The sequence below is a fragment of the Rhinoraja longicauda genome, chromosome 38, assembly GCF_053455715.1.
Source record: "Rhinoraja longicauda isolate Sanriku21f chromosome 38, sRhiLon1.1, whole genome shotgun sequence".
NCBI classification, from domain to species: Eukaryota; Metazoa; Chordata; class Chondrichthyes; order Rajiformes; family Arhynchobatidae; genus Rhinoraja; species Rhinoraja longicauda.
Genome location: NC_135990.1, coordinates 1,088,096 through 1,103,878, shown reverse-complemented (window position 1 = coordinate 1,103,878; position 15,783 = coordinate 1,088,096). Strand labels below are relative to the sequence as shown.

The following is a 15,783-nucleotide window of genomic DNA, read 5'->3' as shown; positions in this document are numbered from 1 at the left end:
GCCTTCTCCCCAAAACCCCTGACACCTGTACTAACCACGAGCCTGTAAACCTGTGCCTTTAGAATCCCCATTGCCGTGGCCTCCCTCCGTCTGTGGCCACAGCCAGATGCAACCTGCAGTGCTGAGCACCGGAAATGAAGGCGGATGTCAGTGACAGATTTAGAATCAGGGCAGGGCAGGTGGAATCTGCTTGTGTTGAGCAGTGGAGCAGTGAAACTCGGGAGATTGTGTTAGAACTGCTGGTCGAGGCAGGGTCACAAGTTAAAGGAGTAGAATTAGACCATTCGGCCCATAGAGTCCATGCCGCCCTTCAATCATGGCTGATCCCTCCCTCCTAACCCCATTCTTCTGCCTTCTCCCCATAAACCTTGACACCCGTTCTAATCAAGAATTTGTCTATCTCTGCCTTAACAATATCCACTGACTTGGTCTCCACAGCCCTCTGTGGCAATGAGTTCCACAGATTAGCTAACCACTGACTGAAGAAGGGTGCTGAGATGGGGGAGGGGAAGGGGTGGGGACTGATTCAACGCCTCTTGTCGAGGGTCTCCGGACCCCGGGGGTGAACCAGTGAGCGGGTTGCCGTGCGTGACTGCCGCACGTCGCTGTGACGTGGGACTGACTGCAAGAGGAAGCTGTTGTCATTGAAGCAGAGCTTGGCCGCCCACAGCCGAGAAACGGCGCAGTAAGGTGGCCTTGCATTCCTGTAGCACCTCTCCCATCCCTCGCGGCACAGTCCGGGAGCATTTAACAGCCAGTGGGCTGTTAACACACACTAGCAACAATTTACATTTATACCGAGCCAATTAACCTACAAACCTGAACGTCTTTGGAGTGTGGAAGGAAACCGGAGATCTCGGAGAAAACCAACGCAGGTCACGGGGAGAACGTACAAACTCCGTACAGACAGCACCCATAGTCAGGATCGAATCCGGGTCTATGGCACCTGTAGGCAGTAGCTCTACCGCCGTGCCAACCGACAACGTGAAGATGCTTCCTTGGAAAGAGTCGGGATGGTCGATTCATCCTACCAGTGGGAGTTTGATGGGCTTTCCAGGAACGTTTACTGCTTTGAAAGGAAGTGAAGGGTTTCCTGAAGGGACTCCAGTTAGTGTGTGTTGTGTTGGAAGGCACACATTAAGGACAGAGTGCTGGTAGGAAGTTGGGCAGTGCGCAGAGAACTGTTTACACAGACAGAGGAGGTCACTACTCAGCAGACACAGGAAGACAACACACTAAAGATAGACACAAAGTGCTGGAGTAACTCAGCGGGTCATCTCTGGAGAAAAGGAATTGGTGACGTTTCAGGTCGAGGCCCTTCTTCAGACTTCTTGGCCCGAAACGTCACCCATTCCTTCTCTCCAGAGATGCTGCCTGTCCTGCTGAGTTACTCCAGCATTTTGTGTGTACAGTTTAAATCAGCATCTGCAGTTCCTTCCTACACAGTGGCAAGAAAGGTCCTGAGCCGAGACGACACCTGTCCATCCCTTCCACAGATGCTGCCTGACCCAGGCAAATGGGACTGGCTAAGATGGGGCATCTTTGTCGACGTGGATGAGTTAGAATGACTCCCTCTCTCCAAGAGAGGCAGCGTAAGCAGTGGATGGAGAGTCCATGCCAGTGGGGGAAGGTAACTCACGGGCATGGGAGGAGGTACAGGAAGTGTGTTGTAATGGGGACAGGGAACATCAGCCAGTAACGCAGGGGTAGGTGAATGAGACATGGAGCCAAACTTTGAATGAGATCAATTTTCAGGGAATTGGTCATCAACTCATTGCCACGTGGGTTATGTCTGACAAACTCAGCGAATTGTGTCTCTGTTAGTGTCTGATATGGACCAGTGTCTCAAATCAATGACTTCTCTCCTCTTTTCTCTCCTCTTTTCTCCCCCTCCACCCCTCTGTTTTCTTCCCCCTTCTCCCTCTCCCTCTTTTTTTTCCTCCCTCTTCTCTCCCCCCCCTCCTCCCTCTCCTCCCTCTCTCTCCCCCAGTGCAGGCTAGACTGATGGAGCCTGCCCTGTGTCTCAGTCAGAGTCTGACAGGCAGAGCCGTTCTAAATATAGCAGCTGGGCTGTGGTTTGAGCTGGAGACGGTGCCAGGCCTCAGTGATGGAGGAGCCGTGGAACTCATGAGTCAGCCTTGTTTCCGCCTGTGACTTTCCCACCTCCACGCCCTTTATTTCAAGCACATTGGAGGCATTCTGCTCTGGACCTCTTTCCGACCTCCTCCTGTCACCACCTGAACCTTCTTCCTCCTGGAATCAAGCTTTGCTGTGCTCAATAACAACCTGTGTTTCTATAGCATCTGAATTACCTTTATTGTCATTCAAAATGAATCTTTATCGCAGTAAGCTTCACAGGAGTGAACAAGCACTGCACAAAAGAAACTAGAGGAGCAAGATAGACCACTCGACCCTAAAAACCATAGTATGTTAACGTGCCATTTTAGTCGGCAGAAACGTGCAGAAACATTTAACAAGAAAAATAACAAAAATCTGTGAATTGATAGATGAGATATTTTCTGCATTTTAATGATATCGTCACACATACTGTTCCCCCAAAACACTGATTACACTGCGAGAGGCAGAGCGAGCGGCAGGTTTTGCTTACTAAAATGGCGGACATTACGCTCCTTTGCGTACTACACTTCAGTATAGGCGATTTCAACGGAGTGGTTCATCTTGCTCCTCTAGTATCTTTGCACTGCACCATGTGGGGATATGCCAGGGTTGACAGGGAGAAAGCTTCAAGTCTTAGACAAAACAAAGTGCTGGAGGAACCCAGCAAGTCAGCCAACATCGTTGGAGGTGGAGTCATGTGTAGAAATGTGTAGGAAGGAACTGTAGATGCTGGTTTAAACCTGAAGAAGGGTCTTGACCCGAAACGTCACCCATTCCTTCTCTCCAGGGATGCTGCCCGTCCCGCTGAGTTACTCCAGCTTTTTGTGTCTAAATGCTGCAGTAACTCAGCAGGACAGAGGATCTGACATGGACAACACACATTGCTGCACTGGTGGGTAAGGCAAGGCAGCACCTTTACCACCTCACACAGTTGTGGAAATTCAGAGTCTCTCTGAGGATCTTTCAGTGCTTCTACTCTGGGGCTGTAGAAAGCATCTTGTCCGGAAACATCACAAGCTGGTTTGGGACTAGCTCAGCCCAGGACAGGAAGGCTCTGCGGAGAGTAGTACGTTCGGCTGAACGCACTATGGGAACTACACTCACCCCCCTGCAGGACCTATACATCAGGAGGTGCAGATCCAGAACCAGCAACATTATGGGGGACCCCTACCACCCCAACAACGGACTGTTCCAGCTGCTACGGTCAGGCAAACGCCTCCGCTGTCACGCTGTGAAAACAGAGAGGATGAGACGGAGTTTCTTCCCACAGGCCATCAGGACTGTTAACTCTCATATCACCAGGGACTAATTTAATTTACTGTATTAATTTATTTTTTGAGTTAAAAAAAAATGTTCTATTCTGTTTTGTAGTTTAGCACAATCCGCAGGCATTGCCACTTTCATTTCACTGCACATCTTGTATGTGTATGTGACAAATAAACTTGACTTGACAGGCAGCATCTCTGGAGAGAAGGAATGGGTCATTTTTAGATTTTTATTAGATTTAGAGATACAGCGCGGAAACAGGCCCTTCGGCCCACCGGGTCCGCGCCACCCAGCGATCCCCGCACATTAACACTCCTACACCCACTAGGGACAATTTTTACATTTGCCAAGCCAATTAACCTACAAACCTGTACGTCTTTGGAGTGTGGGAGGAAACCGAAGATCTCGGAGAAAACCCACGCAGGTCTCGGGGAGAACGTACAAACTCCGTACAGACGGCGTCCGTAGTCAGGATCGAACCTGAGTCTCCGGCGCTGCATTCGCTGTAAGGCAGCAACTCTACCGCCGTGCCACCGTGATGTTTCGGGTCAGACTGTCTGAAGAAGGGTCTCGGCCTGAAATGTCGCCTATTCCTGCCAGTCCCACTGAGTTACTCCAGCATTTTGTGTCTAACTTCGGTGTAAGCCAGCATCTGCAGTTCCTTCTTATACATCTGCGGAGTTAATGGATGGGTGACGTTTCAGGTCAGGACCCTTCTTCAGACCCGAACCAAACGACGGTCCATTACCTCTGTGGGTGCTGCCTGACGCACTGGGGTCCTCCAGCACTTCTGTTCAAGATTCCAGCATCTGGAATCTGGGCGGGACGGTGGCGCAGCGATGGAGTTGCTGCCTCACAGCGCCAGAGACCCAGGTTCGATCCTGACTACGGGTGCTGTCTGTAAGGGGTGTGTGCGTTCTCCCTGTGACCGCGTGGGTTTTCACCGGATGCGGTTTCCTCCCACACTCCAAAGACGTACAGGTTTGTATGCTAATTTGCTTTGGCAAAATTGGAAATTGTCACTAGGATAGTTCTCGTGTACGGAGTGATCACTGGTCAGCACGAACTCAGTGGGCCGAAGAGCCTGTTTCCTCGCTGTATCTCTAAAGGGTAAACAAGCGCAATATCACATGGGGATATACCAGGGTTGGCATGGACAAAGTTTCAGGTCTTAGACAAAATCAGTGCTGGAAGAACTCAGCAGGTCAGTCAGCATCTGTGGAGGTAATGGATGGGTGACATTTCAGGTCAGGGCCTTTCTTCAGTCCCGAACCAAAGGAAATTGTTCCGAGTCCATTCCCTCCACAGGTGCTGCCTGACCTTCTGGGTTCCTCCAGCACTTTGTGTTGTTCAAGATTCCAGCAGCTGCAGTTCCTCGAGTCCATGTATTTCCAAGTGTTGGACTTGGTTGGGGTTTTCCTGAATTGCCGGAAGTTCCTGGTTGAGACTAAGGGAGGGTTCTGGAATTGGGTGGCAGGTTCACAAGTTATAGGAGTAGAATTAGGCCATTCGGCCCATCGAGTCCACTCCGCTGTTCAAACATGGCTGACCTCTGCCTCTTAATCCCATTTTCCCATAACCCTTGACACCCGTTCTCAAGAATTTGTCTATCTCTGCCTTAAAAATACCCACTGACGTGGCCTCCACAGCCCTCTGTGGGAATGAGTTTCACAGATTAACTACTGACTAAAGAAGTTCCTCCTCCTCCTCACCTCCTTCTGAAAAGAGTGCCCTTTAATCATGAGGTTGAGAGGTGAGTGGAGAGTGGAGAAGTGACAGGAGATTTTAGAAGATTGAGGGGGGATCTTATAGAAACGTACAAAATTCTTAAGGGGTTGGACAGGCTAGATGCAGGAAGATTGTTCCCGATGTTGGGGAAGTCCAGAACAAGGGGTCACAGTTTAAGGATAAGGGGGAAGTCTTTTAGGACCGAGATAAGAACGTTTTTCTTCACAGAGAGTGGTGAATCTGTGGAATTCTCTGCCACAGAATGTAGTTGAGGCCAGTTCATTGGCTATATTTAAGAGGGAGTTAGATGTGGCCCTTGTGGCTAACGGGATCAGGGGGTATGGAGAGAAGGCAGGTACGGGATACTGAGCTGGATGATCAGCCATGATCATATTGAATGGCGGTGCAGGCTCGAAGGGCCGAAAGGCCTACTCCTGCACCTATTTTCTATGTTTCTATGAGAGTGTGCTGGTGTGAGATATCAGGCGGGCTTCCGTTGCGGCCCACCAGGGCACAGCTGATTACAAAGGGAGGCTTCCGCCAAAGCAGGAAGCCTCGCGGCACTTCCTCAGCAGCAAGGCACTTCCTGCAGTGTGCTTGTTGCATGGGGAGGAAGCCTCGCGGCACTTCCTCAGCAGCGAGGCACTTCCTGCAGTGTGGTTGTTGCATGGGGAGGAAGCCTCGCGGCACTTCCTCAGCAGCAAGGCACTTCCTGCAGTGTGCTTGTTGCATGGGGAGGAAGCCTAGCGGCAGGGTTGTGCAGAGCAACCTGCCACCACCAGCAACGTGGCAGGTGGGATCCATGACATTCATCTCACCAGCTCTCACCAGCCACCACAGTTGATCCAACATGCAGGAAGGAACTGCAGACGCTGGTTTACACCGAAGACAGACACAAAGTGCTGGAGTAACTCAGCGGGTCAGGCAGCATCCTGGAGAGAAGGAAAGGGTGACGTTTCGGGTCGAGACCCTTCTTCAGACTGAGAGTCAGGGGAGAGGGTGACAGATATGGATGGGGAAGGGGTGAAAACGAAAGATCAAAGGGGACGACGGTCAAGGGAAATGTAGAATAAATCATTATTAGGTGAGGGGAAGGTGACCACGAGGCATACGACCAGTAAAGTTAAATCAGGAGGACAGTCAAACTAGTCGGAGAACTAGGGTGGGAGAGAGACAGAGAGAGAAGGTTGCTCTGGCGTTAGAGATGTCAATATTCAAACTACTGGGTTGTATTCATGCTGCCTAAGCAACATGATGCCAAGACCATTCATTATTTGTCTGCACATGATCACTATCTCTCCATTCCCTGCATATCCGTGCACCTATCCAAAAGTCTTAAATGCCACTCTCGTATCTGTCTCCAGACGCCCGCCACCCTGTAAAGCAACTTGCCCAGGACTTTAACTCCCCCTCCCATTCCCAGTCTGACCTCTCTGTCATGGGCCTCCTCCAGTGCCATAGTGAGGCCCGCCGCAAATTGGAGGAGCAGCACCTCATATTTCGCCTGGGCAGTTTGCAGCCCGGTGGTATGAACGTCGACTTCTCCAACTTCAGATAGCTCCTCTGTCCCTCCCTTCCCCTCCTCCTTCCCAGTTCTCCCTCTATCTTCCTGTCTCCACCTATATCCTTCCTTTGTCCCACCCCCGACATCAGTCTGAAGAAGGGTCTCGACCCGAAACGTCACCCATTCCTTCTCTCCCGAGATGCTGCCTGACCTGCTGAGTTACTCCAGCTTTTTGTGAATAAATCGATTTGTACCAGCATCTGCAGTTATTTTCTTATATTTTTGCCCCACATATCTTTGTCCCTCTCACCTTAACGCCATGCCCTCTGATATTTGATATTCCCATCCTTGGGAACAGGTTCTGACTGACGACCCCATATCTCCACCTATTAGGCCTCTAGATGGAAACATAAATGAAGTTGCATCTCTCACAGCCCCGGCGTAAATAGTTTTTATAGTACGTATACAGCGTGAAATATATAGGAGAGCTGCAGACGCTGGTTTAAATCGAAGGCAGACACAAAATGTGGAGTAACTCGGCAGGACAGGCAGCATCTCTGGAGAGAAGGATTGGGTGACGTTTCGGGTCGAGACCCTTCTTCAGACAGATGTCAGGGGAGGGGGCAGGACAGAGATAGAATGTATTCGGAGACAGTAAGACTGGTGGGAGAACTGGGAAGGGAGAGGGGATGGAGAGAGAGGGAAAGCAAGGATTACTTGAAGTTAGAGAAGTCAATGTTCATACAGCTGGGGTGTAAGCTTCCCAAGCAAAATATGAGGTGCTGTTCCTCCAATTTGCGCTGGGCCTCACTCTGACAATGGAGGAGGCCCAGGACAGAAAGGTCAGATTGGGATTGGGAGGGGGAGTTGAAGTGCTGAGCCACCGGGAGATCAGGTAGGTTAAGGCGGACCGAGCGGAGGTGATCAGCGAAACAATCGCCGAGCCTGTGCTTGGTCACGCCGATGTGCAGGAGTTGTCACAGCGCCAGAGACCCGGGTTCGATCCCGACTACGGATGCTGTCTGTACGGAGTTTGTACGTTCTCCCCGTGACCTGCGTGGGTTTTCTCCGACATCTTTGGTTTCCCCCCACACTCCAGACGTGCAGGTTTTTAGGTACATTTGGCTTGGTAAATGTAAAAACTGCCGCTCATATGTGCAGGATAGTGTTAATATGTGGGGATCGCTGGTCGGCACGGACCCGGTGGGCTGAATGGCCTGTTTCTGCGTTGTATCTCTAAACTAAAAGATCTTTCACAAGCACCTCGAAGGTATCACAAAATGCTGGAGTAACTCAGCGGGTCAGGCAGCATCTCAGGAGAGAAGGAATGGGTGTCGTTTCGGGTCGAAACCCTTGAGTCTGAAGAAGGGTCTCAACCCGAAACGTCACCCATTCCTTCTCTCCAGAGATGCTGCCTGACCCACTGAGTTACTCCAGCATTTTGTGATACCTTCGATTTGTACCAGCATCTGCAGTTATTTTCCTACACCTCTTTCACAAGCACCTAAACAACTGATGAGGCTAAGTGTTACTGGGCATCTTTGATAATACAGTCTCTGTCACACTTCCAACAGTGTTTCACCCTGTACATTTACAACCAGCCCTCAGGGCTGGGTCATCTGGCCCAGAAGTCTTTAGTTTATTTTGCTTTACCAGTTTACTTCAGTTTTTCAGTGTAGTTTAGAGATACAGCACTGAAACAGGCACTATCCTACACACACTAGGGACAATTTACAGTTCTTACCAAAGCCAATTAGCCGACAAACCTGTACGTCTTTGGAGTGTGGGAGGAAATTGGAGCACCTGGGGAAAACCCACGCGGTCACGGATGTTGATTTAGATTTAGAGATACAGCACAGAAACAGGCCCTTCGGCCCACCGGGTCCGCGCCGCCCAGCGATCCCCGCACATTAACACTATCCTACACCCACTAGGGACAATTTTTACATTTACCCAGCCAATTAACCTATGTACCTGTACATCTTTGGAGTGTGGGAGGAAACCGAAGATCTCAGAGAAAACCCACACAGGTCACGGGGAGAACGTACAAACTCCGTACAGACGGCGCCCGTAGTCAGGATCGAACCTGAGTCTCCGGCGCTGCATTAGCTGTAAGGCAGCAACTCTACCGCTGCGCCACCGTGCCGCCAGGTTTAATGGGACTAGTATTAATGGGTGGTCGGCACAGATCTGGTGATGTTGGTGTCTATATCACAGCTTACGACTCTGAATGAGAGAATGTAGGAAGGAACTGCAGATGCAGGTTTAAACTGAAGATAGACACAAAAAGCTGGAGTAACTCAGCGGGACAGGCAGCATCTCTAGAGAGAAGGAATGGTTGACATTTCGGGTCAGGTCTGAAGAAGGGTCTCGACCCAAAGAGTCTAAAGAAGGGTCTCGACCCGAAACGTCACCCATTCCTTCTCTCCCGAGATGCTGCCTGTTACTCTCCGGAGCTGCTGCCGTTGAGTTACTCCAGCTTTTTGTGTCTATCTTCTGAATGAGAGAAGGTTTGCTACCTGCAAACTAGCGGCCATGTTTGCACACAGGAAGGAGCAGCGAGTTGCCTTGTGACACGCTGAGATGGTGCAAGATGAGAGAGCAGTGCAAATGCTGCTACTGCTACTGTGACCCAGTCCTGACAGCTGGGGTGGTTTGTGTGTGTGAGAGAGAGAGAGAGAGAGAGAGAGAGATTGAGCTCACGGGGCCACGCCCTGCGATACAGCCTTGTGGGAGTTTGTGTGTCAACAGAGAACTCGGCAAACGCTGGCGGGTTTGGGCCTTGCATCCTGTCTCTCTCACTCCCACAGCAACCCTCCCCTCCCCTCCCCACCAGCAGGCTTGGTATTTTTTAAATTCAACCCAGTCATGCGGTGTTGAGCAGGGAGAGGCTTCCTGAATGACGTGGAAGTTGGCTGAATCATTTAGTTTAAAGATACAGGGCAGAAACAGGCCCTTGTGCCCACCGTCAGCAACCCACCAGCCATCCCCGCACACTAACACTATCCTACACACACTAGGGACACTTTACAGTTTATACCAAAGCCAATTAACCTACAAACCTGCAAGTCTTTGGAGCGTGGGAGGAAACCAATCTTGGTGTAAACCCACACGGTCACGGGAAGAACGTACAAACTCCGTACAGACAAGTACCCGTGGTCAGGATCGAACCCGGGTCTCTGGCGCTGTAAGGCGGCAACTCTACCGCTGTGCCACCCCGATCTATTTTGCTCTATCAACCCTATTCTGCTTTCCTCTGATGTCCATATGGGGTCGGGAACTTTCTTCAGACTCACTGAGCCCCTCCACTAAAGTTTCTTGTGTCTCCATTTAACTATTCCACGGCAAAATCTCCTCAAAATGTGCCTACTTTCTCTGATGCGAGTTCTGTGAGACTCTTTCTCACTGTTCCCCCTCTGTGGTACCTGCTGTTCAACCATCTTCTGAGTCTGTAGGGCGGCACGGTGGCGCGGTGGTAAAGCTGCTGCCTCACAGCGCCAGGGATCCGGGTTCAATCCCGACAACGTGTGCTGTCTGTACGGAGTTTGTATTTTCTCCCCGTGATCGTGTAGGATTTCCTTGGGTGCTCCTGTTTCCTCCAAAGACGTGCAGGTTTGTAGGCTAATTGGCTTTAGTATAATTCGTAATTATCCCTAGTGTGTGTAGGATAGTATTAGCGTGCAGGGATCGTTGGTCGTTGCGGACACGGTGGGCCGAAGGGCCTGTTTCCGCGCTGCATCTCGAACCTAAACTAACAAAAGGCTTATCTGGCGTGCATGAGGGATTCCTGTAACTGGAACGCCTCTCCAAGCTGTTGTGTTGCATCTACCAGCTGTCTTAGGAAGGAACTGCAGATGCTGGATTAAACCGAAGATAGACACAAAATTCTTGTAGTAACTCAGCGGGACAGGCAGCATCTCTGTAGAGAAGGAATGGGTGACGTTTCGGGTCTGAGGAAGGGTCTCGACCAGAAACGTCACCCATTCCTTCTCTCCGGAGATGCTGCCTGTCCCGCTGAGTTACTCCAGCATTTTGTGTCTATCTGCCAGCTGTGGCTGGATTGTTTAGGCAAAGCATTGAGTCCCTCAGGTCCATCAGGGTGACGTATAGCAGGGGAGTAGTGTCGGGAGAGTTGTCAGACTGGTTCTCCCGGGATTGTGGCTGATACACGCAGGGATATCATACCCCCCCTCTCCACTCCCCGGATAGAGCCAGCACTCCCACTAAACACTCTACACTCTACTCTCTGCCTGTGCCTCTCCCTCCCGCTCCCTCTGTGTGAAACAATGCAGCCTTTGGTAATGTGAGGAGGAATTGCAGATGCTGGTTTAAACCAAAGACAGACACGAAAAGCTGGAGTAACTCTGCGGGTCAGACAGCATCTTCTGGGGAAAAGGAATAGGTGACATTTCGGGTCGAGAGGGGTCTTAAGGGTTGGGTCTGAAGAAGGTTCTCGACACGAAACTGGGCCTCTACTCACTGGAGTTTTAAAGGGATCTCATTGAAACTTACAGCATAATGGAAGGCATAGATAGAGTGGATGTGGAGAGGATGTTTCCACTGGTGGGAGAGTCTAGGACCAGAGGTCACAGCCTCGGAATTAAAGGGCGCTCTTTCAGAAAGGATGTGCGGAGGAACTTCTTTAGTCAGAGGGTAGTTAATCTGTGGAACTCATTGCCACAGGGGGCTGTGGAGGCCAAGTCAGTGGATATTTTTTAATGCAGAGATCGACAAATTCTTGATTAAAACGGGTTATGGGGAGAAGGCAGGAAAGTGGGATTAGGAGGCAGAGATCAGCCATGATTGTGTGACAGAGTGGACTCGATGGGCCCGAATGGCCTAATTCTCCTTCTATAACGAGTGAACTTGTGAAAGGTTACTTATTCCTTGTATGCTGCCTGACCCGCTGAGTTACTGCAGCTTTTAGTGACTGATTAGTTGAGGAGAGACACTCCCATTCAGCTCGGGTTCCAACAGCATTGTACCAAACTCCCAGGGCACCCTTTGTTTCCCGATCCTGCCCTTTCTCCACTGTCCCACACAGGGCGTGCTGGGGTTTCATTTTATAATTATGAAATAACTTAATTCACACAAAATATAAAAGTAAAATCAAGAGATTATTGGAAAGATCTGCCCGCAGTCTAGTTTAGTTTAGTTTAGAGATACAGCAGGGAAACAGGCCCTTCGGCCCACCGGGTCCGCACAGACTAGCGATCCCCGCGGACTAACACTGCCCGACACACACTAGGGACAATTATACCAAGCCACTTAACCTACAAAATCTGTACGTCTTGGGAGTGTGGGAGGAAACCGGAGATCCCGGAGAAAACCCACGTGGTCACGGGGAGAACGTACACACTCCGCACAGACAGCACCCGTAGTCGGGATGGAACCCGAGTCTTCAGGGATGCAAGCGCTGTAAGGCAGCAACTCTACCGCTGGGCCACCGTGCCGCCCAACATACAGATCAATGTAGAAACAAGGAGCTGCAGATGCTGGCTAATGTGTAAAAGGACACACAGTGTTGGAGTAACTCAGCAGGTCAGGCAGCATATCCGGAGTGTGTGGATAGGTGACATTTCTGGTCGGGACCCTCCACAGATGCTGCCGGATCTGTTGTGTGTTTCCTGTACTTTCTACTTCTTCCATTTCAGATTTCCATCATTTTTTTTTCTTAAATTAAATTGTTACCCGTTGCGCCTTGGAAACAAATCATGTCCCTCATCGGTCTAAATGCTGGAACCACGTCCTCAACTGCCCCACAGCTCAGCCCCCCCCCCCCGGGGCAGCTCAGATGGGCAACAAAGACTGGACCTTGCCAATGAAGCCCAGATCCTGAACATTAAAAACCTGTCTACATTCCTACGTCACGAGATTCAGGTCCAGATTCAGAGTCAGGGACAGTTTCTTCACAGCTGTTATCAGGCAACTGAACCATCCTACCACAACCAGAGAGCAGTGCTGAACTACTGACTGTGTAGGATGCTGTTTTAAACCAAAGATAGACCCAAAATGCTGGAGTAACTCAGCGGGACAGGCAGCATCTCTGGAGAGAAGGTATGGGTGACGTTTCGGGTCGAGACCCTTCTTCAGACTTGGGTCTTGACCCAAAACGTCTCCCATTCCTTCTATCCAGAGATGCTGCCTGTCCCGCTGAGTTACTCCAGCATTTGTGTCTATAGTCCTGAACTACTATCTACCTCATTGGTGACCCTTGGACTATCTTTGATCGGACTATCCTGGCTTCACCTTGCACTAAACGTTATTCCCTTGTCATGTATCTGCACACTGTAAATGGCTCGATTGTAATCATGCATTGTCCTTTTACCGCTGACTGGTTAGCACGCAACAAAAGCTTTTCACTGTACACGTGACAATAAACTAAATTGTACTGAACCCAGGAGCTCTGGGGAACTAATTTCCGATGCAGCGCGTCGCTAGCTGGAAGCGTAGCTCCTCCGATGAGCTTCATTAGTGCCGCTGTGGAAGTGTAGTCACTCGGGGCCAGAGGTCCCGGTGGAAGCCGTCTGTGGCTGGTCCCACAACAGCCCACCTTCCTCCCATCTCCAGCTCCGCGCTAACCCAACCCTCACGTCTCACCTCCCACAACCAACCCCAGCAGAAGCTAAACACCTCCCCAATATCTATTGCACCATCTCTATAGTTGTATCTATTGTACCGACTCCATCAGCTGCTTGATGTCAAGGGAGAACAATGCACACTGGTGCATGTAACAATGAACTAATCTCATCTGTCTATCTCTCCCTCTCTCTCTCTCCCTCTCTCTCTCCCTCCCTCTCTTGCTCTCTTCTCTCACCGTCTCTCTCTCACACACTATTTCTCCCTCTTGCAGTCTCCCTCACAACTCTCAAAAGGTCATAAGGAATAAACGTAGAATCTGGCCATTCGGCCCATCAAGTCTACTCCACTATTCAATCATGGCTGATCTATCTCTCCCTCCTAACCCCATTCTCCTGCCTTCTCCCAATAACCCCTGACACCCGTACTAATCAAGAATCTATCTATCTCTGCCTTAAAAATATCCACTGACAGCCTTCTGTAGCAACGAATTTCTTAAATTAAATTGTTGCCCTTTGCGCCTTGGAAACAAATCATGTCCCTCATCGGTCTAAATGCTGGAACCACGTCCTCAACTGCCCCACAGCTCAGCCCCACCCCTCCCCCTGGGGCAGCTCAGATGGGCAACAAAGACTGGACCTTGCCAATGAAGCCCAGATCCTGAACATTAAAAACCTGTCTACATTCCCACGTCACGAGATTCAGGTCCAGATTCAGAGTCAGGGACAGTTTCTTCCCAGCTGTTATCAGGCAACTGAACCATCCTACCACAACCAGAGAGCAGTGCTGAACTACTGACTGTGTAGGAAGGAACTGCAGATGCTGTTTTAAACCAAAGTTAGACACAAAATGCTGGAGTAACTCAGTGGGACAGGCAGCATCTCTGGAGAGAAGGTATGGGTGACATTTGGGGTCGAGACCCTTCTTCAGACTTGGGTCTTGACCCAAAACGTCTCCCATTCCTTCTATCCAGAGATGCTGCCTGTCCCGCTGAGTTACTCCAGCATTTGTGTCTATAGTCCTGAACTACTATCTACCTCATTGGTGACCCTTGGACTATCTTTGATCGGACTATCCTGGCTTCACCTTGCACTAAACGTTATTCCCTTGTCATGTATCTGCACACTGTAAATGGCTCGATTGTAATCATGCATTGTCCTTTTACCGCTGACTGGTTAGCACGCAACAAAAGCTTTTCACTGTACACGTGACAATAAACTAAATTGAACTGAACCCAGGAGCTCTGGGGAACTAATTTCCGATGCAGCGCGTCGCTAGCTGGAAGCGTAGCTCCTCCGATGAGCTTCATTAGTGCCGCTGTGGAAGTGTAGTCACTCGGGGCCAGAGGTCCCGGTGGAAGCCGTCTGTGGCTGGTCCCACAACAGCCCACCTTCCTCCCATCTCCAGCTCCGCGCTAACCCAACCCTCACGTCTCACCTCCCACAACCAACCCCAGCAGAAGCTAAACACCTCCCCAATATCTATTGCACCATCTCTATAGTTGTATCTATTGTACCGACTCCATCAGCTGCTTGATGTCAAGGGAGAACAATGAACACTGGTGCATGTAACAATTAACTAATTTCATCTGTCTCTCTCTCCCTCTCTCTCCCTCTCTCTCCCTCTCTCTCCCTCTCTCTCCCTCTCTCTCCCTCCCTCTCTCTCCCTCTCTCTCCCTCTCTCTCTCCCTCCCTCTCTCTCTCTCTCTCTCTCTCTTCTCTCACCCTCTCTCTCCCTCCCTCTCTCTCCCCCTCTCTCTCCCTCCCTCTCTCTCTCTCCTTCTCTCACCCTCTCTCTCTCTCACACTCTATTACTCTTGCTCTCTCTCCCTCACAACTCTCAAAAGGTCATAAGGAATAAACGTATAATCCGGCCATTCGGCCCATCAAGTCTACTCCACTATTCAATCATGGCTGATCTATCTCTCCCTCCTAACCCCATTCTCCTGCCTTCTCCCAATAACCCCTGACTCCCGTACTAATCAAGAATCTATCTATCTCTGCCATAAAAATATCCACTGACAGCCTTCTGTAGCAAAGAATTCCACAGGTTCACCACCCTCTGGCTAAATAAATTTCTCCTTTAATTTACATCCTTTAATTCTGAGGCTGTGACCTCTAGTCCCAGACTCTCCCACTGGTGGAAACATCTTCTCCACATCCACTCTATCCAGGCCATTCACTATTCTGTACGTTTCAATGAGGTCCCCCCTCGTTCTTCTAAACTCCAGCGAGTACAGGCCCAGTGCCGACAAACACTCTTGCCACTTCTCTCTGCCTCTCTCTCTCTCTCTCTGTCTCCATCACGTTCTCACTCCCACTCTCTCTCTCTCACACTCACTCTTTTTTTTCCATTCCAAGGACTTTATTCAACAGATACATAATACAGTGTGCCAAAAAGTAAATGAACACTCAATGGTCACAATACATCAATCGATCATTACAGTACAATGGTGCAATCTCCTACAATAGCCTCGACCCCCGCGGTGACCAGCGTTCACGGAAGGCGTCCAGTGTCCCCGTGTTCCCTCTCCAGGGTCATGCGAACACACTCCCTCACTCTCACTGCCACACTCACGGTTCCACCTC

The 15,783-nt window shown here is 50.3% G+C and overlaps 1 protein-coding gene across 1 annotated transcript in view; it reads left to right on the top strand.

Moving 5' to 3' along the window:
* Window positions 1-15,783, top strand: part of LOC144610854 (ras GTPase-activating-like protein IQGAP1) — a 66,443-nt gene that overhangs the window by 9,690 nt on the left and 40,970 nt on the right.